This window comes from Schistocerca gregaria, chromosome 1, assembly GCF_023897955.1.
Source record: "Schistocerca gregaria isolate iqSchGreg1 chromosome 1, iqSchGreg1.2, whole genome shotgun sequence".
In the NCBI taxonomy this organism is placed as follows: domain Eukaryota; kingdom Metazoa; phylum Arthropoda; class Insecta; order Orthoptera; family Acrididae; genus Schistocerca; species Schistocerca gregaria.
The window spans coordinates 522,021,429-522,047,250 of record NC_064920.1 but is presented as its reverse complement, the minus strand read 5'-3'; the positions used below and the strand labels follow the sequence as shown (position 1 = coordinate 522,047,250).

Below are 25,822 nucleotides of genomic sequence, written 5' to 3'. Positions count from 1 at the left end.
TCTCACACCCCATCGTCTCAAGCATGGGCTAAACTCTGCCTCATTTATGGCCATCCACCACCCACGATGGTTCCTGGCATCCTTGTTAATGTTGACATCTGCACTTATCCCATGGTACTTCGCGAATGTTTTACAACACACTTCAGTGAAGTGTCCAATCACAGTAATTATCATCCTCGTTTCCTGACCCAGAAATGCTGTATTGAGTCCCGCCTGTCATCTTTCAATGCACTTGGCTCTCTTATCATATAACATCCCTTTTACAGACTTTGGCACTGTGTCCCAACCAAATGCTCAAACATCTTTGTGCCAACAAAATGAAATGTATCCTCGGGCTTTTTAACCACATTTGGTGGGAGGAAGTATTTCCCTGTCAATAGTGGAAAAATATTATTTTTCTGCCCTGAAACCTGGAAAGGACCTACATATTTTAACTAACTGTAGGAAAATCTCACTGACGAATGGGCTGTGTAAGCTATTCGTACGAATGGCCAGCTGCTGTCTTTTTTTTGTGCCTTGAAGCTGGAGGGTGTATATCACAATTCCTAAGCAGCTTTTGGGCTTTCTGGTCTATGATAAATCACCTAGTTCATTTGGAGTCCACAGTGTGTAGTGCTTTTGCGCATCACCAATATCTGAGTGTTACGTTCTTTGATGTACAAAAGGCATAAAATACGACCTAGCAGGTCATACACTATCTACACTGCATGAGTGAGGTTTCTGGGGCAGTTTAACCATTTTTGTCCAGACTGTTTTATTTCTGTGTGTGTGTGGTTTTTTTTTTTTTTTTTCCTGGTCAGGATAGATTTGATTCTCAGCAACCGATATGTACAGGAAACTGGAATCCCTCAGGGATTGGTTTTGAGCGTAACACTGTTTGCAGTTGCCCCATCAATGTTATTGTAAATGCAATTGATCCCACAGTCTCTATTGCTGTATGTGGATGATCTTCGCCTGTACTACGCATCTCCATGCTGCTGAGCGCGAACTGCCACATGTCCACTGGCTCAAGGCAACTTGCGTGAAGAAGCTGAATGCTCTCTGTTTCCATAGTCACTCCTCAAGGGGGCATGAACCCCACATAGTTCTTCTGGGATTTTACAAAGCACTGATATTATCTCGCTTGGACTACAGATTTATTGCCTATGGGTCAGTAGCACTGTCTGTACTGAGTCTGCTGGACCCAGTTCACGACACTTGCATGTGGTTGGCAACAGGGGCCTTATGTAAAAGCACTGTTGACAGCCTCCTGGTGGAAACTAGTGTCACCACCACTGCGTGTTAGATGGCAGCAGCTCTTTGGCAAGTTACGCAGTCACAGTTTATCAGATGTTTACCCACCTATGTCACCCAACTCTGTTCCACATCTAGCAATTCAGACTGTTTGTGCATTGCCCAAAACTGGGAAGAGCAACTGTGATCTGACTCGATATTTTACAGGCGGACCTACACACAGCGTCTGATAGTCTGTGTTCCAAGAGCCCCCTCCCCCGTGGGCTTTCCCTGTCTTGTGATATGGATGGATCTCTTTTGTAGCCCCAAGAAAGATGCCTATCCTACCCTTGTCTGACATCTGTTTCTTTCAATCCTCCACTACATCTACACAGATGTATCGAAAGTCAATGACTGATTCAGTTATGGTTTTACACATGCAAGGGGACACGAGAAGCACTCTTCACGGAGTGCCTGCAGTGTATACACCGCAGAGTTGGCCACATGTGGCTTGCAGTATTTCAAATCCCAGGCCAGGTTGAACTTTCTGATCTGTTGCAGTTCCATGACTTAGCAATTCCATGACTTAGCAATTCCATGAGTTGCTCAAGTCATAACCATATCCTATCCCAAAAATCTTTTGGTTGCCAACATCCAGGATCTACTGGCTGACCTGTACAGCTCTGGAATGGCAGTGACCTTCATCTGGACATAGTCATTCCAGGAAATGAACTTGCTGACTGTTTAGCTAAAGATGCAACTGCAGTTGATCAACTTAACGTTGGGATTCTGGGCACAGACATAAGATTACAACTTTGACTCAATATTTTGAGGCTCTGGGAATTAGAGTGGCTGGCTACTACAATCCAAAAAAAGTTGAGAGCAATTAATAGGTCCATAAAGTGTGGGATAAATCCCAGGCCAGGTTGAACTTTCTGATCTGTTGCAGTTCCATGACTTAGCAATTCCATGACTTAGCAATTCCATGAGCTGCTCAAGTCATAACCATATCCTATCCCAAAAATCTTTTGGTTGCCAACATCCAGGATCTACTGGCTGATCTGTACAGCTCTGGAATGGCAGTGACCTTCATCTGGACATAGTCATTCCAGGAAATGAACTTGCTGACTGTTTAGCTAAAGATGCAACTGCAGTTGATCAACTTAACGTTGGGATTCTGGGCACAGACATAAGATTACAACTTTGACTCAATATTTTGAGGCTCTGGGAATTAGAGTGGCTGGCTACTACAATCCAAAAAAAGTTGAGAGCAATTAATAGGTCCATAAAGTGTGGGATAAATCTTTCCAGGCCCTTCGGAAAGATGCCATTGTGTTGTGCCAACTGTGCATCGGCAACACGAGACTCGCCACGAGTTTCTTCTATATCAGGAGGATTCTGCACACTGCAACTGCAGTAGTCTACTGACAATAGCACTTGTTCTTGTTGAGAGCTCCCTCCTGGCCGATCTGCGGCACGCTCTTAGCATAACATCTAGATGAAGAAGTGTAGGCACTTCACAAGTTTTTGCGGACCTGCCACTAAGCGGCTGTACTGGCACTTGGTGCTGGGCGAGGAACATTTCAATATATGTACTGTTCAGGTCTTACACAATTTGAAAACGCCATATTTGATCAGATTAAGACAATATAATTGACCTATGCCATCTGCACTGAAATATACAGTGTGGACTAAGAGATAAAAGATAATATGAACTCACCAGTATAATGGATAGCTGTTAGTTGTCGGAAACTTTGGAAAGCTCGTGTGATGACTTTGCAGTCCTCGCTACAAGAGGTCTTTGCTCATTTCTTTCGTGTGAAAGAAAAAGCGGCACCTCATGAGCTGATTTCTTTATTAACCTTTTAAACAATGCAACCTGCTACGTGATAAACTAAACATATGTAACTGCAGAAAATCCAAAGTTGGTGAATGGTTGTCAGAACTTACAGAGCTCAAAATTCCAAAATGACATTCAGGAGGATCTTGTTTGACTTTTCCTGTTACCCAAAACCATTGGACCTTAAATATTGAGAAATTTCCAGTGTACTCTTTAGCATGACTGTTTGAGAATGTGTCGTTTCTGAGCAAATGGTTCTGTAAAAGTCAATTAATGTTTTGTATGAAGGGGTATTTTAAAAGAGTGAGTTACTTGGTATTCTGGAATTCTAAATGTGTCTTATGAGTTGCACTGTTAGAAACCTACTTCAGCCAGCCACAAGCAGCTGCTGCACTGTTTGTCGGTTGGTGCCAGAACTACCGTTATGAAAGATATCTTGAAAACAGAAACAACGGCACTTCTCCTTCTAAGTGCCATGCTCTCAGCTTGCTTACCTCAGATGCTTCGGGGTGAGGTGACCGCCACTACCAGAGGGTTGCGTTTCCAGAGGGAGATTGGATTTTACTCTAACCTATAATATTTTTCCACTTCCAGGTTTGGGGTGGTGTGGGGGTGAGAGCCTCCCCCTGTGGCAGATACCTACAAAGTGACTACACACTTCTTTCCATTCCCACTAAGTAACTACTGGTTTCTTTCTTCCCCTCTCACCTTGTTGTGGTGTTATACTCTCTTCTGCAAGTTGCTGCCTGGGTCAGCTCTTATTTTCTTTTACCTGTCGTGTTATAACTACTGCCACACCTTCTAAAACTCTTTGTCTTACTTACACAGTTTGAGGAGCCAAGTCCCTTTTTTCCACTTTTTATCTTGTTACTTGTTCCTCTCATAAGGCGGGACTGATGACCCAGTAGTTTAGTCTTGTCAAGAAATCGATGGATATTTAGGGATCAGTGGGATGGTGCACCATCCTGCTGCGATATGACATTAGGTTGCAGGTGTTCCAGTTGGGGGCACAGCAAGCTCTTGTAACATGCCCAGGTAAATGCCACCATTGGCAGCAGACTCAATGAAAACAGTGGATCAATGAGGCAGCTGTGCATCAGTCTGCACCAAATATGTGTTGGGACTGCGTGTTTTCACGTCACGTGTAACGTGAGGCTGCTGTGAACCCCCTATAAGAACATTATGACGATGCAGTTTACCGGATACATGAAATGTCATCTTATCAGAGAAACAAATTTTTTCTGGGAAGTTATTATTTAGTTCAGTTGTACCTAACACATCGACTGCAAACAGTCCAAGCTGAGGTTTGTCCATTGATCATCTCATTTCCAACTATCTGGCCTCCATATGCATTGATTATTTTTTCAGACTCTTTGCAAATGCCTGCCATGTGTTTTCCATGTTGGTGTCTGAAACATGCCTTCTTTTTATGTAGAACACTATCTGTTTCCATAAAAAACGTATGCCAAGCCTGAATAGTTGTTTGGGATGACGGTTGCGTCCTCTACTATGTTTGAAAGTTTTGTCGCAATTGGGGTATTAAATGTTATCTGTATGAACCATGCCACACACTAAGGTTTCTCCTGAGACATCAATATTTTATCAGGTTTTCAAGTTTAGTTTCGTGTCGAAATTGCATCACTTGGATGGTTAAAAAAAAAAAAAGCTTGGATTTATCTTACCACATGTTGAAAACCGTTTATTAACCTATAGTATAGTTCTACAGTTATTAAAGTTTAAGTTGTAAAGATAATTTATGGGCGTCTTGTAGTTCTGTCTAAGGAGCTTGGTTTCAATAGGCACTAGAATAAAGTAGCAAATTAGACAAAGTGGTTTCAGGAAAGCGAAGTGGACACATACGAATCAGAAGACAATGTCAGGAAAGCTTGTTGATGGTGTTCAACTGCAGCCTTGTATGTCAGTTCATTCATACAACAACATAGTACGTCAATTTATAATTTTTTTCATTTCATTAATGAAATGTATTATATTGATGATAGTTTTACAGTTAATGATGTAAATAAAATAGAAAGAAACTTCCACATGGGAAAAATATATTAAAAACAAAGATTCCAAGCGGGAAAGTGCCGGTAGACAGGCAAAATAAATAAAACATACACACAGAATTTCTAGCTTTCGCAACCGACGGGTTGCTTCTTCAGGAAAGAGGGAAGGAGAGGGAAAGACGAAAGGATGTGGGTTTTAAGGAAGAGCGTAAGGAGTCATTCCAATCCTGGGAGTGGAAAGACTTACCTTAGGGAGCAAAAAGGACAGGTGTAAACTCGCGCGCACACACACACATATCCATCCGTACATACACAGACACAATCCCGCTCCCGGGATTGGAATGACTCCTTACCCTCTTCCTTAAAACCCACATCCTTTCGTCTTTCCCTCTCCTTCCCTCTTTCCTGAAGAAGCAACCGTCGGTTGCGAAAGCTAGAAATTCTGTGTGTGTGTTTGTGTGTTTTATTTATTGTGCCTGTCTACCGGCGCTTTCCCACTTGGTAAGTCTTGGAATCTTTGTTTTTAATATAGTTTCACATTTGTTTGATATTGAGGTAATAATTTTTATTGCTCTCATGTAAACTGAATTTTTCGACATGTGAGGTAGAGTTTAACACAATCAATATATCATATACAAAACACTGAATAAGTATTGTGACAGTGATCGTGTGAACTACTCTCAAATTAAAGTGTGGGTGAGTTGTTGTGCTATATAGGACAATGGTCCATCATAACAATACTGAACTGTAGGCTGTTAATATTTTCTCCGCATGTTTCTGGGGCATATAGAAGACCAAGGTGCCACTCTGTCCAGGTCTGCAGTTTACTCTGCTGGGCAGATTTGTATTTTTATCATTATCATCTTCAGTCCAAAACCTGGTCTGATGCAGCTCTTGTTGCTTGTCTACCCTCCGCAAGCCTCTTTGTCTCACCCCTATGAATCTGCTTACTGTAGTCAATTTTTCCTGCACACTCTTCCCTCCAACTAGATAAAAATTTTCTTATTGTCATAATGAGTCTTATCAGTTTTACCATTTCCTTTAGCCACATTGTCAAATTCTTCACCTCATCCCTTGTTATTTTCCTCTTGCTTTTCTATAATACTGTCTTGAAGCTTATGTCTATTGTATAGCCCTTCAACCTTCTTTTTCCTTTCTTTGCTGATACTGGCTTGCCATCTGAGTGCTTGATATTCATAAAGCTGCTTATTCTTTCTCCGCAAGTCTTAAAATTTTCCTATAGGTGGCATTGATCCTTTCTCCTTGTTGTGCATGCTTTCACATTTGTCATTGAGCAACACCTGCTTAACCATTTTACATGTTCTGTCAGTCATATTTTTAGTCATTTTTATTCCTTTTTTTCATGTCGCATTTTTCCATTATTTTGTTGTCTCCTCTTGTGAATTCAGTATCTCATGTGTTACCCAAGGATTTCTATTGGGCATTGTTGTTCTGCATATTTGATTCTGTCTCCTCGATTATTTCATCTCTCAGAGCTACCCATTTGTCATCTTTTGTGTTGCCTATTGCTCCTTCTGAAACTCTCTACAACCTCTAGTTCTTCCAACTTATCCATGTTCCATCTCCTTAATTTTGCACCTTTTTGCAGTTTATTCTGTTTTAATCTACAGTTCATAAACAAAAAATATTTGCTCAAAAGTCAGCATCTGCCCATGAAAGTGTTACGCATTTTAGAATCTGGTTTTGAAGACAGTCTTCCCCATACATAACCTGGCTGAAATTTAATGATGTATTCCGGTCTCTTCCATGTATAAAACCTTCCTTTACGTTTCTTAAAACCAAGCTTTTGCTATGACTAAATTGTGCTTTGTGCACAATTTCACAAGATGGCTTTTCTCATGTTCTCTAATTACTTTTCCTTGTCTTCCATTTCCTGGTGTTGAATTTAAGTTTTCAGTCACTATTAAATTATGTATCCCGTAACTACCTGACTCATTTCTATTATCTTATAGTTTTTCACACTCTGTGTTGTCTGTGGACGAAGTAAGCACATAAACTCGTATTATTATTGTGTGTGTTAGCTTTATGTCTATTTTTGGCTATGCTAATAAGTTCGTTATGCTGGTCATATTAGGTTACTCACATTCCTATTGCTTTTAATCAATATTAGACCCACTCTTGCATTACTTGTATTTGATTTTGTATTTATAACCCTGTATTCATCTAATCAGAAGTGTTGTTCTTCCTGTCACTGCACTTATTTCATTATTGCTATATCTAACTTCAACTTGTGTCTGCCTTTGTAAATGTTCTGAACTACTTGCTTGATAAAGGATTCTTAACATTCCATATGCCAGCCTGTAGAACACAAGTTTCCATTTTCCTGATGGCCACACATTCCTAATCTTGACATACACAATATGAAAGACGGGTAGTAGTGAAAATAATGGGAGCACCTGAAACCTGTTGCTGTATTCTTTATGCCAATAGTACACTTGCTGTGCGCAAGATGTCAATAGCAGGTATTTCTTTCACATATCTCAGCAGGCAGAAGCTAAATTTTCATTTCTCATTCTCATGCACTAAATCAGGCCTGTGCAGGAGGCAGCTAGACAAGTACGAGTGCTCATTCTCAGTTGCCACCTGAGTAGTGAGCACTTGCGATAAAATGCGGCTGTCAGAGTCATTATGTAGTGCTGGGAGGTGCAAACTGTTCACTGTCATCACAGGAATGACAGTTTGTTAAGTTGCCATAATTTTAAATTCAAGTATATATACTTTCATAACACACTGCTAAAAGAAGGGAGAAGTTCCTTTAAAATCAAAAGCCAGTTTTCATGAGCAGATTGATGAACAGGTGTGTGCTAATGAGTACTGCTTTCTTTTTATTGGTTTGCAAAACTTAGTGTGGAATGTTTTACTAATGTAACACAGTTTTGTGTTGTTTGTAGAGGAAAGTCATTGTGAGTGAGATCTCTCGCCATTTAGATCACCTGACCTTTACAGTTCTGTGTGACAAGCCACTTCATGTTACACGATTCGGATCACTTACGACCCCCTACTTGTTTACCTTGTCTTATCATTTTGTGTAGAGTCGTCATACTGGTAAAGTTGCTTAAGATGTTATTGTAATACTACAGCAGTTCTCAATACGAATGCACCAACAGTCATCATGCTTAGCAAGAGAGATCATCTTATTTGATTATGGAAAGTCTGTCGGATTACATGGATGAACATGTAATTTTGAAATGTTTCATTTGCCTGTGCTTTGGAACAACTTCTGACATTGAAGTAAGTCCCACTTGGCTTCTGTTACAGTTGGTGGAGATCAAGGAACACTGCAAAAACAGTTATGGTTCATTCATTCAGCATGACATAGCATGATCTCTCTCTGTTAGCAAAGAGTGACGGTTCTATCCCAATTGACAGATAATGAGATTCTTTCTTGTGAAGTCATCTTCAGTGTTATGGCATAGTCTGCTTCTCCAAGCTGGTGCACTGCAGTTACATCATGTTCCTGAGGGTATGTCCAGAACCACTACTGAGACTGAATCTGAATCTGCTCTCATGAGAGAAGTTTACACGACCCCAGTCCTCCTTATGCTTATGTTCTCTCTACTATCTCAAATGGTACCGCTGATGTGCAGATGTCACTGCAACACGTCATACTGATCATTGGACGAAGAGACCACCCCTATGCAGCCACCATGCCACTGTGGAGCATGAGATTGCATGCCTTGTAGTCCTGTCAAATGTGGTTGCAATTGCACCCTCTGTTTGGCATGAGTCCCTTCCTGCCTGTTGCACAATATAGCAATAATCTGCTGCTGTAATTGACCATTGTCGACCACCTTCTCTCCTTTGTGAGGGCAGTAGTTCCTGTGGTCCAGAACACTCCCCAAGCACATGAAAGAGTGCTGTGAAAAATGCTAAACTCCTGTGCTAAACTCACCGCACTTTGTCCTCCTTCCAGTTTCCCAATGATTTTCCCCTGTGTGAAGTCTTCACAAAGTTCTCTCTGGGCCATTTTGTAATGAAGGAGAGCGCTGCAGTGCATTGTAATTGTTTGCTGATTGATACACAGTCTTTCAGCATTCCCGCACTTACTATAGTAACGCTGATCTCATGCTGTGTGACTTCAGACACCACCAGGTAGTTAATGTCATGTTACATTATCTTGCTCACTGTAAAGTTTTCAGAGCAGTGTATTACAAAACAGTTTATACAAATCCGTACCAGATTTTTCCCATTTTATGAAGTGGATGTACAAGTCCCTGGTAAATATCCTAACACCTACTACCACAGTATGGAAGCAGTCGATATTTCTTATAACCCTATTTTACAATAGGCATGCCGTCCTATATAACAGCATATATTTTATGAAAATGTGATTCCTTTGTTTCAGTCACTGCTATGCTTTACAAACTTTAACCTTCCTTAGGGCTGGCATACAAAACTCGACACTCGTCTCATTTTTATGTTTCAGATTTGATATATTAACTGTACCACTGTGACTTTTGTAGTTTCCTGTAATTAGCAACATTTGAGTAAGCCTCAAAATTTTAGTATTTCAGCTTTATGGAAACAACCAGTGACATACCTTTTTCCTCGGGACATTCTGTGCATAGCTCTCTCACCCAGTCGTACTGCGTATGATTTGGTTTCATATTTGTATTTCTCAGGAACATAGATAATAGACTAAACAAAATTTCAGTATTATTTCATTATTTTGACATGCAGAATGCATAATATAATTTTAATAAAATACAAATTTGACATATGGACAAACAGTGTAATCTGGATGCCATGTAATCACGACTTCCTTAGTTTCACTATAAAAAAAGCCTTTCAAATATAAATACGTTAATCAAAATATTTTAACATTATTTGCAACCTCATTGTGGAGAAGTGAAAACTTCCCCCGGGGAAAAATCACGTAAACCTTTTGAACAGGTTTAATGTGGAAAAAATTTATCTTTTAAATAGGAATTAAATTGCAGATCAGTCAGTTCCATGTGCACATGCAAAGGGCCGCTTTCACCTGAAAAGGCAAATGGCTCATAAACAGTTTGAAAACAGATGTAAGATTGGCAGTTACCTCAAAATCCATGTAATTTTTTCAAGGTCACAATGAATAAAACTTTGCGTTTCTTTATCGGTATTGGGCTTACGGAACATCGTCAGTATTTTTCGTCAAAGTTTTTTCCCTTCCACAATGAAATTTTCTTTTGAAATGCATCCCCAGTAAATCAGAAACAAGTTTTTCTTAGCTTGCAGTGTCATACTCTGAGCAGTCCATTTCAAATGTGATGTCTGCATTCCATCCCGGATGAAAATGGTTGGAACTGAAATTGTAATAATGAATGCAGTTCCAGAAAATTTATTACTGGTACCACAGATTACATTACATGCTCCATACCTGAAATTTAGCACAAAATGCTTCTTGATGTACAGAACAATGAATACAGTGTGTCGAATATTGTAATTTTCTGCTCTTTCATCATCAACTAAATCTTTAAATTCATTCTGCATAATGACCTAATTTTGTTCCATAGCAGATTTGTGGCACTCCCGGATTATGTGATTGCATATCAGATACAGAGTATTCTCATCCTCCTATTCATTCAATATTTTTTAAAGGCTTGTGACGATGGATCGGTAGACTATTTTGTACCAGCTGCCGCAGGACTTGTCAGCTTCTTTTATACCATGAACAAATTTCAATGATGCTGACTGACACCACCTTTTGCTGAATTGAAGAATATCGTGCCTACTGAAAAATACCACTCTGTGAGGCTAACTGAAATTTCGCACTGTGCTGAGTATTTCCGGGAGGATTTAGTTAAGTTGGGGGGAGGGAGGGAGGGGGGCTGTGAATCTTGATTTCGCTGAGCTCACCTGGATCTAATCAGATGTTAACAAGTCATCCAACTTAGTCTAAATTTAGACTTATCATCCTTCCCCTCCTTGATGTGGCAACACAAACATCCACATTCACACTGGGGGATTTGTATGCAAAAAGACTATCTATATAGGTTATGTACATTGTTTCTGGCCATGGAGGTTAAAAAGAAAGGAGATGGCACTACAGACTTAACACTGTATGTTGTTTTGAAATCAGACTGGGCGGGGCCTCATGCAATTTTAAGTAGCCCAAAACTTTAGCAGACTACTGATTACGAATGCTTCTTGTTCATTATTTCTGTCATGCACATGCAACAACTGTTTTAAATACTAAAAATTATAGAGCTAACATAAATAGCATAATGTAAGGAAGGCAATTTTGAATGTTTTTCTGTTCTTGAATGCGTATTTGCTCTAGTAATGTGACAGTTAGTGATACCATGGGGAAGTGTCCCTGGTAAACTATGGGGCTAAGAATGCAGTAAACCCAATGTTTTGGGTTAGTAAAGATGGCGGACATTGGCTTCAGGTTTGTGATGTAATGCCACCTCCCTTCTTTTTTTATCTCCATGTTTCTGGTTTTACAGTAATATTAAACTGCCGTTAGTTTACTACAAACTGATACTGCCTAAAATGTAAATTATTAATGTACTTATGTAATTATTTGAGAATTATGGATAGGATAGTGAGAGAAAATAAAATGTAAATAACAGTTATCGGTAGAACTAAAGGATAGTTTCATTTATTGAAACAGGAAGTAATATGCTACATGTTTATAACTTCTTCCCGTGTATGGCATTAAAAAACGTGCCCTAACATGTATCATTGGGTACGCCAGTTGACCCTTTGATCCACATACTTCACTTTTTGCTTAATATAGGCACGAGGCATCTATCTACCATTTCAGATCTCCTTTTTCATCTCTTTTATCTCCCATAAACAGTTAAAACCCTGAGAGACATTCTGTAAAGTTGAAATGTAAATGTTTAGCCAAATCTTACTGTAATCTGACTGTCCGTACTGTAACTAATCATTTCTGTGGAGATCGATACTAAATTATTTGTACTTGCTCTTATGAAAACATCTTACATGACATGTAAATTATTACCACATGCTACCAAATAACTAAAATCACTCAGTTAATTAGAAGTTGTTGACTGAAATATGTCACATAAATGTTCCACTAGTTTAATCGCAGTGTGCATTAACATCGTTTAATATTTCCCAGAGAGTTCGAGTAGCTGCAACTTCTGGCAGCAAGGGTGTGTTGTAGATAATTCAGCATCCTGCTGTATTCTTTAGTTTGAATAAATCACTATTACACTCCTTCAGAGTTGACAAGGTGGCACACAAACATCTACATTACTTAAATCTGAGCTTTGTTCTAAAATATTTAAACTGACACTTGTGTCAGTTTTTTTCTTTGATGTAGTATTACATTCAACCTCGTGTACCTTTAATGGACTTTGAATGTAATCTGGCTGTTTAGATATGTGCTTGTGGCGTCCAGGTCACTGTGCGCCACATTTTGTTTTCTGACGAGCTGGCTGTGGCTTACCTGCCGGAAGATCTGCCATATCTTTTAGGAAATAATCAAATGAATGTGGTTAAAGTGCTAAAGTTCTGTGACTTGTCCAGTGTTTTTACCAAGATTTTAGGGAGAGGGTTATAATTTGTTCACAAGATGACTGGCTTGCCCATATTTTACGTAAATGGCCAGCCAGTGACAATTTCCTGTGGCATCCATGACACTCCTTTTGTGTTTTCCTTACGTTTTATTTTCTTATACAACCCTTTGTATCTTTTCCTGCTCTTTTGCGTGTATGCTTCCATTTTGCTAAATTTGTACACATTTGTTTCTTCTAATGCGTGTTGATGGTGGCCTCGACATTGAGCACATATAAGCCCAACACACACACACACACACACACACACACACACTCTCTCTCTCTCTCTCTCTCTCTCTCTCTCTCTCTCTCTCTCTCTCTCTCTCTAGATATGTCAGAATGATGATCAGTTATTAAATATCTATGGGTGAAACATTAACCCCTAGCTGAAATATACTGGCAGGTGGTAGAGGTTTACAGAGAGGCTGTAATGTTGTCATCTTGTCTCAGATTGGTGTTGAAATTTCGTGGCTGGTAGAGAAAAGAATGTTGATGAGGATCATAGTGCTTGCGAATCCTCATCCGTTTGTTTTGTCATTTCCATATGTTTTCAAAGGCTTGTGACAGTAAATCACTAGACAGCCTCTTTTGCGCTAACAGCCACTGGATCTGTTGACTTCCTTTATGGATTCTTGTTGAAGAACTGATTTTTAGACAATGGGGATCACGTTACGGCTTTTAATTGTGGAAATGGGAATGTCATTTGGAAGTATGTGTCATATTGTTCCTGATGGGTTGCACAAAATCGTAACAGTCCAACACAAGGAGAAGAGCATGGGGACAAGTCTGCAACTTGTGTAACTGTTTGCCAGGAAAGGAAACTGTTTCCTTCACCGCATTGTCATGGCTGATGAAACATGCATCCACTACACCTCTTGTCTAAGTGGTTCTAAATGGAGCGGGGAAAATCCCTCCTCTCAAAAGACATAGAAAGTTAAGGTTGTGTCATCTACAAGGAAGGCACAAGGCCACAGTGATTTGTCACGGTCTGGGTGTCATACTCGTGAAGTTTTTGGAAAGTGGGAAGACAGTGACTGCTGACTGATGGTGTAAGGCCTTGACATGATTATGTGAAGTGATTCGCACGAAATGTCCAGGACATCTCACTGAGGGTGTAATCTTCCTTCATGAAGAAGTGTGGCCTCATAAAGCCAGGCAGACAACCACACTTTTGAAGCAGTTTCTCTGGCACTTCATTGACCATCCTCCCTAAAGCCTAGACCTAACTACAAGCAACTTTCACCTTTTTCCCTACTGGAAGGTGCACCTAGGAGACCGATAATTTGTTTCAGACGAGGTATTGGAACACTGTGTCAATGTGGCTGATCACATGATGATAGGATTTTTACTACTAAGGTATATTCAAATCCATCCTATGATTCCACAATTGCCTAAACTGGCATGGGGACTGTCAAAAAATAGCTCAGTGCATGTCCTATCAGTTTTCTGTGTTTTTTGTATGAAATGAAATGTGCAGGTTTCACTGCAGGCTTTATAAACTTAACTTCTGAGCACTCCTCTTATATAAGGTGTTAGATTCCAGTTGGGGCAAATTTTTACCTATTTCTTTATTTTTCTGATTCCCTCAGTATATATGAGTTGTAATTATAAAAATAACGGGGCTGGTTCTTTCACATAGTAGGTATGCAAGTGCCAAAGATAAATGACCAGTAACTGTGAAGTTACTTCTCAGTCTAATGCCCCGTTTCTGGCGTCTGTAGACAAATCATTGTGGCCATGCCCCCCCCCCCCCCACCTTTTTTTTTTGAGCTATTACTATGTTTTGCTCAAAAAACAGTAAATGTAATAATAGAATTGTGAAGTTTTCACATGAAACTTGTAAAAACTGAAAAACTGTTACTGAAACCAATCTTCCACTAAGGCGTGACGGTGAAGACTGCGCATCACATATGCGAGTGTTTGGATAGTTCTAATGTTTCCAGGATGGCTGAGATGGGGAGATGACTCATGCTTGGGACACCCTTAAACATAAAAACCAGAAGAATGTATCGAAAATGTACTTAATCTGATTTGGCCTGACTGTTTAATGTCTGATTGGTTGCTGTAACTGTAGGACACAATGCATAAGGTACATTTTACATAACCAGTTTTACATGAGAAAAGGGTGTGCGAAATTGGTGTTGGTGTTGAAAATTCTCAAGAAAGCATCTTCTGCAAATCTTTTTACTGACACTTTGAATACCATTGAAAATTATCATAATTTCTTGGAAAGAGTGACAACATGGCAAATCTTGGTTTTTAATTTATGATTCAGAAACTAAGTGACAATCTATGCATTTGAAGGGCTGAACTTATCCGAGAGGATGATAGTCATAGAATGTTGTATCTTCACGGGGTTCCTGAATGTCAGACTATTACTCAATATTATTGATTAATAGTCTGCTCAACTCCGTGAGAAAATAAGGAAAAAAGACCCAAATTGTGGAAGAAAAAGTCATAGGTTCCCTCCGCCACACACCGTTGGGTGGCTTGCAGAGTATAAATGTAGATGTAGATGTAGATCAAGACAGTGCATCTGCTCATGCCGCATTATCTGTCGATAGGTTTCTAGCAGAGTATGCATCCTAGTATCAGACCACCCATCTTATTTGCCTGGCCTAGCACTATGTGACTTTCGTCTATTCCCTAAGGTGAAACCAGCTTTAAAAGAACAAGATTTCAGTCCGTTGAAGCAGTGAAAGAAAAAGCAGAATGCTTCGTCAAGGAGCTCACAGACGAAGACTTACAGCACTATTTCCATCAATGGAAAATAGAAAATTCACATACAGAATTATAGGGATAAAGGAGGGGATTGCATTGACGAAGACAATAACTGAATTTGTATGTTCTCGAAATAAAATGTTTTGCAGCAACAGTTCGGTCATTTTTTAGCCTTGTACATCTAACATAATGTTTTAAGACTTACCAAGCGGGAAAGTGCTGGTAGATAGGCACAATGAATAAAACACACACACACAGAATTTCGGGCTTTCGCAACCAGCGGTGCTTCGTCAGAAAAGAGGGAAGGAAAAGGAAAGATGAAAGGATGCGGGTTTTAAGGGAGAGGGTAAGGAGTCGTTCCAATCCCGGGAGCGGAAAGACTTACCTTAGGGGGGAAAAAGCATAGGTAGATGCGCGCGCGCCCTCCCCCCCCCCCCCCCCCCCCACACACACACACACACACACAACATCCCTTTAGTTTTAACACAGCTCTATAAGAATACTCACTTGGGTCACCACATCCTGAAATTGCCAGGAAACTGGATAATTGTATTTGGTGAATTAACATTCCTTTGGCAGTTGAGCAGTTGATGTTGATTCTCCTATTCGTCACATAAAATTACCAACCAGATGAGACTAACAGCTCTTCTTAGTCGCACTGATCGTGTTAAGACTTTGGACTTTATTTCTTTTTCAACATAATTATTGGTTGAATGTTTTGTTATTAGTTGACAAATTCTTTGAAGTTTTTTGATTGTTTTGAGACATAATTACTGAACTGCTATGTGGTCATATTTCTGCTGTTGCCCTTATTGTTCAGAACAGAGTGATGTTCATCGGAAATTCTTCGTTAAAAAAAAAGTCAGTATCTTCTCTAATGGTAATGCACATTTATTCTGGGACCCACATTTAAGACAAAAATTTCTGCTGTCACCCTAATACTGTGTAACTTAGCAGTTGCAAGTGCTACATTGTAATTTGAATTAAATGTGCTAACAAAAATTTTTATTATTTGGAGCAAGGCCACCGCTTAATTTTACAAAAAGATAAACTTCCTTCAAAAACAAAAAGCTTCTTCTTCTACCAAAATTTTATAACAAGCCAAAGAATATGCCATCTTACTGAATTGAAATATTAGCAACTGAACTGAATTTATGTTCCTTTGTCGAGTTTTCTCTCGATGCTTTCTGGCGAATGCCGAGGAAGTAGATGGGCGCAGAGTCCGGGGTCGATGGCTGGCGTAGCGAAGACTTGGCACCTGGATGTTTCGGCTGTGTCGAAGTATCTTCCAGGTGGCAGTCTGCGGTGGGTCGAAAGATGCCTGTTTCCCTTTTTTCCGGCTATTTAACACGGTGGCTCCAGTCTTCCTCCGCTGATTCCAGAGTGATGATTGGCGGCCGTTGGCGATCCCTGACTGGTGGATGGTGATATCATAGTGTGACCATCTGCGCCAGAAAAAGGCTCGCATGCGTGCGTAGTTTGCGGCTGATTGAATGTTTGGCGGGAACCCCTCTAGCGCCGGCTGGCGGAACGTGCCAGCACTAAGTTGCAGGCGCCACTTAACTCTGCCGCGTTGGCCGACCGTTGCCTTGTGTGGCTGAGCGTGCCACAGCACGTTCCTTATATGTCTGTGAAGGATTAATGTTTCCTGTCTGACAAGAATGTGCAACAGGCAGTTGTGGACTTCTTCATGCAGTACATGGTATTGTAACGAATGGGTATCTTCAACCTGTTGTGTTGGTGGGATGGTTGTCTCCATGCTCATGTTGAATTTGCTCAATTGGCACACTGACTCTTGACTGTATGGCCTTTGAACAGAAACTATTTCATCACCACTTATACTTAGTAATAAACAATAGTTTCAGCTATGAGATTTTCACTCTGCAGCGGAGTGTGCACTGATATGAAACTTCGTGCAGAGTGAAAATCTCATTCTGCAAACATTCCCCAGGCTGTGTCTAAGCCATGTCTCCGCAATATCCTTTCTTTCAGGAGTGCTAGTTCTGCAAGGTTCGCAGGAGAGCTTCTGTAAAGTTTGGAAGGTAGGAGACAAGATACTGGCAGAAGTAAAGCTGTGAGTACCGGGCGTGAGTCGTGCTTCGGTAGCTCAGATGGTAGAGCACTTGCCCGTGAAAGGCAAAGGTCCCGAGTTCGAGTCTCGGTCGGGCACACAGTTTTAATCTGCCAGGAAGTTTCAATAGTTTCAGCTGTCAAGCTCTTCATTCGTCAGTTAGATAGATGTTGGGTAACACACCATTTTACCCAAGTTACCTATTACCCTGGAAAAGAATCCCAGTTGACCATTATGGATCACTAACTCCACACTTCCTTAATAATAATTGTTTTAAAACTTGAATTCCATGAAGCCTGCTGGCCAACTCTTGATGTCACAACTCCAAAACAAATCCACAAAATTATTTAACACATACGCCTTTCAGTCGGTCAGAATCAGGAGCAGAATAGAGGTTTACTTAATGGCCACTTCGTACTCCTGCTTGCAGTATTTATCTGAGATGCTGCCTTTTGCCAGGACTAGAAGAAATTATCCTATAATGGATGTTGGAAACAATAGCCATTGTGGGGAAGATTATTGTCCCTCTAAGCCCACCATGTAGATTCTAGCCACAATCCTTTTAGAAGTGATACAGAAAGGCCACCCCATTTTTTCAGGGTGCACAAAATCTCCTTTCCCACAGCGGCCAGAAACTGGCTGAAAGTTACCATAATAGCTAACTCGGCTAATGAACATGGCTGGCCAGGAAAATATTTGAGGATCATTCAATAATTAGAGAGACAAATTGGTCTGGGGAAAAACTGTAAGGAAAGTTTGGTACTTTTATGGCTTTAAATCAGGGTGTATATGACCCAGGACAACCGGGAGATCCCAGAAAAACCTGGGAAGAAGACCGGGAAAAACCCGGGAATTTTTTAGAATTCCGGAAATTTTTCATTGTTTTAGTTTTCAGTTAAATTTTTGTAATTTTGACTGGTAGGAATTCATACTCTAACAAAGGATATTACTATATCCTGCTCCTGCAGAGTAATACTGCAACAATAAAACGTGAACGAGAAAAAAGAAATGAAAATATTTAAAAAATTGCAAAGTAAATGAACCATATACAACAACAAAACACATTGCTCATACAAGCTGTTTCCCAATAGCAAAATGTGTCAAAGGCTTTAGGAAGACTATGCAATGCTTCATAACAACAAATTGCCTCTGATGAGCGTGATGTCACAACTGTTTACATTAGATTCGTTTTAGCAGTTACAAGCAGGTTCATGCGAATGCGCAGTTGAGTGACATGTATTACCTTCTCACGTTTCTGGCTACAGAAATGTGGCTGTTGGCTATGTAAGCAGTCACAGCAAGCAGCTAGATGCAACTGGGAAAAATTTTACTGCCGCACCCAAGCTACATGTCGGCACGGTAGCTCAGCGTGTTCGGTCAGAGGGTTTAGCTACCCTCTGTAATAAAAAACTGAGTGAACAGATCAACAAACAGCCTGAGCGAGTGTCATTGGATGTCTGCCACGAACAAATTCAACGAACAATATAGTACAAAACGAGATTAGAAGGGGGGGAGGGAGGGGAATAGCGCTCCCAGATTCACGCGTGCACAGCAGACCCTGATCTAGGAGGGAGGGATGGGGAAGGGGGGTCGCCAATTCACATTCTTGAGGAGAAAAAACTGTTTCACAAAGTGCTTAGCATCAAGTGCACACTGGTCTATCGATTACACACGATTTTGATGCCCATCCCTGTTGTTTTTTAACGCACTCTGTAAGTTGATTTCTGAATGAATCATAGGTGCGCGGGGTAGCCGTGTGGTCTAGGGCGACTTGTCACGGTTTGTGTGGCTCCCCTCGGCGGAGGTTCAAATTCTCCCTTGCGCAAGGGTGTATGTGTTGTCAAAAAAAAAAAAAAAAAAAAAAAAAAAAAAAAAAAAAAAAAAAAAAAAAAAAAAAAAAAAAAGTTGATTTTTTAATGCATGCATAGTGTAAGTGATGTATCTGTCAGGGGAATCCTAGTCACATCTAGAAATAAACTTTCATGCAGGCAAAAGGGGACCAGGCTACACAAGCTGTGCGGAATAAAGTGGAACGAGTGAACGCCATTCGCTGTCTCATTATGTTGTAGTTTTAGTTTGCGAATGATTAGCTTTGTCATAATTACTAGGTAGAAAATGGTTCAAATGGCTCTGAGCACTATGGGACTTAACACCTGAGGTCATCAGTCCACTAGAACTGAGAACTACTTAAACCTAACTAACCTAAGGACAACACACACATTCATGCCCGAGGCAGGATTCGAACCTGTGACCGTAGCAGTCACACGGCTCCGGACTGAAGTGCCTAGAACCGCTCGGCCACCGCGGCCAGCGATTACTAGGGAAATCCTTAGATTCAGACTACCAGAGTGGAAATAAACGACTAACAGGAATAACAGGTAATAAAGATTACGTATTATCTTCTCGGTGTATCCAGGAAAATGAAGTGTTGTTAGAAAATTTTTGGCCAGATTGCTACACTAGTAAGGGCCAGCTGTACAGTCCCCTTCTAGCAGCCACTTAAGTTCTGTTGTGGAAGTAGTGCTGAAAATGCTTTGTACAAACATAACAATGCCTAACCAGAGAATAATTATGGATAACTAAACCAGTGATTCTGGCAGGGTTAGTCAAGTTAACCGGCGAATAAGTTTTGACAAAGGCAGGAATAGTCATGACAAGATTGTTTGTTAGAACGAGGAAGGAGAAGAAACGGGGACATCACACAAATTAGTGAAGAAAATGATGATTCAAAATTTATATAAAAATGTCGTACTACTGCTTTTCGCTCTCATGCTCGAGAAACTGGGGCATATGAATGAAATGTGAAACTATTTTCTAACAAAGCTTTTTGCTTGTAGTAGGCCTAATAGGCATTTGATGTTGGTCTTCGGGAATTATGTTCTGTCTTGTTATAAAAATGACCATTTGTGCCAAAACAGTCTCGTTTATTTGGTGTGTGTTACAAAGTCTGCGGTGTTAGAAAGGCCTATTTTGTTTTATCTAACAGACAGTGACAAAATAGATGTAATCAGATCGAGAAACCACATCAGTCTTGGTTACTATTTGTATTAACAGCTTACGCAGCATTAGACAACGATATTATTTTGATTTTTCATGTAGCGAAATGTTTGATGAACTTTGACGAGGTAATAGATTCTTTCGCAGAAAGGAAAGCACGTCATGAAAGCTGTAGCAACATTAGAGAGAAAAATCAATTCTAGGAGCTAAGGATTGAAGAAATGTGTACTTTATTGCTTGTCTCTTGCCTTTACTGGTTTTATGTATCCTATATGTAATTTTATGTCACCAAAACAGAAAGTTATTAGCTAACATGCAATAAAGAGTGCAAATTTTCTGAGGAGTTCTTGTTCTCCCTATTACAAGTAATCCCATCCAGTACTAAGTGCGAGTTTTTTTTTTTTATTTATTTAAAGAAAGAAGGGCAGGATGTCAAATTAGGCAACTGGGAGCAGGAGAGGCACCATAGGACAGTTTAATTTCCACTGGCCTGAATATAGTTTGATGGCATCCAATACAAAATATACACGTTTCACTTCCACGGAGCGAAATGCAGTGACGTACGATAGAAGAATGTGTGTGTGTGTGTGTGTGTGTGTGTGTGTGTGTGTGTGTGTGTGAAGCGGGGTGGCACTGCACTCTGGACACTTAAGACCAAATAACATGTCTCACATTTCCTCAAACATAAATGTTTTATGTATAAGACTCTTCAGAAAGATGTGTGCTGCAAAATGAACATATTTTTGAAAACTAGATTTTTTTTTAAATTTTTGATGTCGTACCTCAAATGCTGGAGGGCGCGGGACGCCACTGACTAAGTATTGCCTGGGTTCTGAAATATTGTAGATCCAAGGCTGATGCGCAGAGCAATCTGAGTTATAGTGGGGAAGTGTGTAATCTCCACGTTACCTGTGTTTACATTTACTGATTTTGCTGTTACCTCTTTATTTACTGCTCTAACGTCATATGAAAACAAAATGGATTTCTGTCTCTGGTAGCTATCAAATGAACTAAAATACATTCACATAATTAAAGAAGGCTAATATACGTTATTAGTTTCAGATTTTATTTTATTTCCACTTATCTGACACCCATGCATTAATCGCCTTGTAGAATGACGTCAATTTTGTCAGTTTGGTAAAGAAATTTGGTTTTTATTAATCTTTTACACTGAGGCAGTCAATGTGTTTGAAACAGTCTTTAGTTCCCACACTATCGGCTAATTTCAACTGCTCGATGCATTTCAAGTTCACGTTTTCATCTTCTAGCACGTATGGCATTATGCCATAATAAAGAATCAAAAATGAGTTAATAAAGTACTGGTACTCCAAGAAAATTCACATCCCAAAACCCACACTGAAAAGCTTAATACCAGGTTGAGGCCTTCTTCACTGAGAATCTGGACATACGAATGTGCTCTTTAAGTGTGCACTTTAAATGTACCAATTTAGTATGGTTCACGAAATTCCGATGCTCTTATAGTATCCTCTAATGTCTTTTACACGTACGAACATACGGGCTTCCTACGTCATAGCAGCTGTAATGCCTGTTATCTGGCGCGCTCTGACAACTGCTGAAATGAACCTATTTCTAACAGGTTGTGGGAAAATATTGTGAATGGTGGTTTGAAAAGCACTGCTTTCAAAGTAAATTTCCTTTTACGCAAGTTGAACTATGTGCTAGAATGTACGATGAATTTCTTAAATCGCAGAGCATTTGATGACAAGCCATTTAGAAGTATTTCGAGCCCAGAAGATCAGGCATTCATATTGTTATTATGGGCAACTTGATGTAGTGGTACAGGAAGCTCTTTCTCTCTCTGCGGTAGCTAATTTATTTGTCAAAAATTTCAAGGACAAGTCACTGGACTCTGCTAAAAAAATTTACTGGCTCATTTGCAATATATCTTAAAGTGTAACACGCGCAAAAAATATTAAATATTATATGTAAAAGCTTTGCTTTTCTTGTAACAACACTATGTATATTCATTTAAAACATTAACTTTTCCTGTTTGTGTATCCATGCTACTTAAGTGATGTTGCTATTAGCTGACTACATCACATATCCTGTGGTCTGAATACCCGCTGTCATCGGCATGAGCTATGACTGGCTTACAAAAGTGCATCGCAATTTCAATTACAATGGTTCGAAAAGTAACATTTGGTGTTTGGTGGAATTCGAATTTATACTTTCGTAATATGAAAATATTCAGCTTACATGTTGCTGCACATCAAAAATCTTTCCAAAAGGAGTTTTCTTCTCCGAGTTTCATTTTCTAAAGTGCCGGGAAATTTTACGCCCATGTATAAAAACATAACCATTCAAAGGATTGATAAGTTTTACAGTTCCAAGGGAAAATATACTGTACTTAATAACACAGAAAAAGTGTGTTTTCATCCGGGAGAAAGTGTATTTTTAACCGGGAAATCCGCGAAAGCTACAGCAATTTTTTTTCCTTGCCCATGTATACGCACTGAAAATTGGCATTACTGGGATGAGCCCTGATCGGCTGATGTATCAACATTGTTTTCGTTTATAATATCAAATATATGTTTCAAGATAATGAGTCCGCTTGAAATGTTCACATTAGTTAAACAATGTTCAGTTATTTGTTTTTTACATGCTGAAGGTGAGAAACCAGTGAAAATATACTATAGAATGTCTAAAATCTATGGTGAATGAATTGTGCAAATTTTTTACAAGTGGGTAGAACAGTTCAAAAATGGTCATGACTCAGTGACTGGCGAACATCCTTCTGGTCAACCAGTAGCAGTTTCAACTCCCTCACGTGAAAGTCGAATTGATGACATTATTCCTGCCGACTGCTGTGTGGCTGTGGAAGTGATGGTTGATAACATTCAAGTTAGGAATTGTACCGTTCATAACATTATTTGTAACTGGCTGAAGTACCGCAAAATTTGCAAGATGGGTCCCAAAGGAGTTGATGCACTATACAATGAAACAAGATTGAGGATGCGCACAGAGGTAAAGGAACATTATGAAAGATAAGGTGAGCACTTCCTCAACAAAATTTTAACTTGTGATGAAACTTGCGTTCACTATTCTGAGCCAGAATCATAAAGATAAAGCATGGAGTGGAAGCACACCAACTCACCTGTCAAGAAAAAATTCAGAACCCAAGATTAACAGGAAAAGTCACGTTGACGATGTTTCGGTATGCTGAAGGTCCAGTGGTTTTTTTAAAGCTCGAAGAGCAGTGTACAATGAAAAATCAATACTACTCAGATTTGCTTTTAAACAAGGTGAAGCCAACCTTGAGAGAGACGACGTGTATCTCGTAGGAGAGGTGTGATTCTCCAGCAGGACAATGCACATCCTCATATTGCTCAACTAACCTATGAAACCATTAACAAAATTGGCTGGGAAGTACTGCCTAACCCCCTTACAGTCCTGATTTAGCATCTAGTGATTTCCATTTGTTTGGTGCACTGAAGGTGGCATTCCGTGGGAAGAGGTTCCATCACAATGAGGACGTGAAACAATTTGTGGGAAATTGGTTCAAACAACAAGATAGAGTTCTTTATTGGATGACCATTGTATGTTACGTGGGATGGTGTTAACAAATCATCTTCACGCAATAACAAATTAATTGCAACAAATGTGCACAGTTTGTTATCTTCTTGTGCCTATTCTGAATAATATGAGGCGCTATCCAAAATTTTTGGACTGGTGCCCATCCACACGTACACACTGGTCCCAGCATTTCTGCCACTGGTCAAACGTTTTCTGGAAGTCCTGTTCTTTGAGGGTGTTCATCACCGCCAGCGATGCTTCTTGAATCCTCTCTAGTGTCTAACCGACTACCTTTCAACTTGAGTTTCAGTTTTGGGAATGGCACGAAGTCGCAAGGTAAGGACATGTGTCAGGGTGCATTGTCGTGATGCGACAGCCGGTTCCCTTGACGCCAAAGTTCAGGCCGTTGTCGCCGCACTTTTTCATGGAGCTGTTGCAAAACGTCACAGTAGTACGCGGAATTCACTGTTTGGTATGGTGGGACGAATTCTTTGTGCACAATTCCCTTGGTGTCAAAGAAAACGCTGATCGTTCTCTTCACTTTGCTCTTCACCTGTCTCGCTTTTTAGGGTCTTGGAGAGCCCGGGCTGTTCCACTGGGACGATTGTTGCTTTGTCTCTGGGTCGTAACTATAAATCCAGCTCTCGTCGCTGGTGATAAGCTGTGACAAGAAGGTTGGAGCGTCAGATGCGGTCTGACGAAGGTCCGTGCACGCTACAACACTCTGTGCCTTCTGATTGGCAGTCAAGATCCTTGGCACAAATTTTGCAGCAGCACGATGCGTGCACAATTCATCAGTCAACATTTGTTGACATGTCCCATAACCAATACCCACTACATCCGCAAGCTCTTGAATGGTTAGACGTCGATCCGCATGAACCAATTGTTGAAGTTCGGCAACAATCTGTGGCGTTGTGCGGCTAACGGGCCTTCCCTTGTGAGCATCATCTTCGACGTCTGTATGGCCGGCCCTGAACCGAGCATGCCACTCACACATGTGTACAGCTCATGCTCTGTCCCCCAAACACTTGAATCATTGCAAGGGTCTCCGTAGCAGTGTTCCCGAGATTCGCACAGAATTTGATACACACGTGCTGTTCTGTTTGTGGATACATCGTAAAATCCCCACACACCAAACACAGAGTATTAGGGAAATCACTGTGGACACTCAACACATCCTCCCAGCTGAATGCCACTCCACACACTGACTCATCAAATATGCAGCTCTCACCACCTAGCGGTGTAAAGATCTACTACTACTACTACTACTACTACTACTACTACTTTCCAGATGGCAGCACCAGTCCTGAACATTTGGATTCCACCTCATCAATATTTCATGAAATTTATGAATACATCTTACTATTTGATATTTAATACTGCAATATTGTTGTGTATAGGGGGATGAGTTTTTATGAGGAGATGGTTTTCTTCCTTGTTATTCTCCTGATAAGACCTTACTATGTATAAAGTTAGTTTTATTTTATTCTCTGTGAATATTGCTATGTTATAATGTTTGCTAAAGAATTCTTCTGGAAAACGCCCTGTAAGATGGGAACAAGCTGGAGAATGTAATTATCTCTCTCCAAAACTTTCTTCCTGCCTTGTTCCCATTACAGCACTACACAGCCCTCTATTCCACCAACACGTCTTTTTACTTCTCTCCTTTTCCGCCAACACCCCCCTCCCCCCCTACTCTCACACCCCCCCCCCCTCTCCCCTCTGTCTAACCCCCTAACTGCACCTAGCTGTTCTACCCTCTCTCCACCTCATCCTTGCACACTTCCCAGCAGCATTTCACTGTCCTCCACACCTACCCTGCTATCTGTCCCCCTCCCAGCCGGAGCCTCCTCCTTACCCCCACCCAGTTGCCTCTCCCATCATGCGCTACTCCTGCTGTTCTTAATGT

The 25,822-nt window shown here is 40.4% G+C and overlaps 1 protein-coding gene across 6 annotated transcripts in view; it reads left to right on the top strand.

The window, feature by feature from the left end:
- The window catches only part of LOC126354864 (ras GTPase-activating protein-binding protein 1), a 134,878-nt gene that overhangs the window by 33,218 nt on the left and 75,838 nt on the right, over positions 1 to 25,822 (top strand). The window lies entirely within an intron of this gene.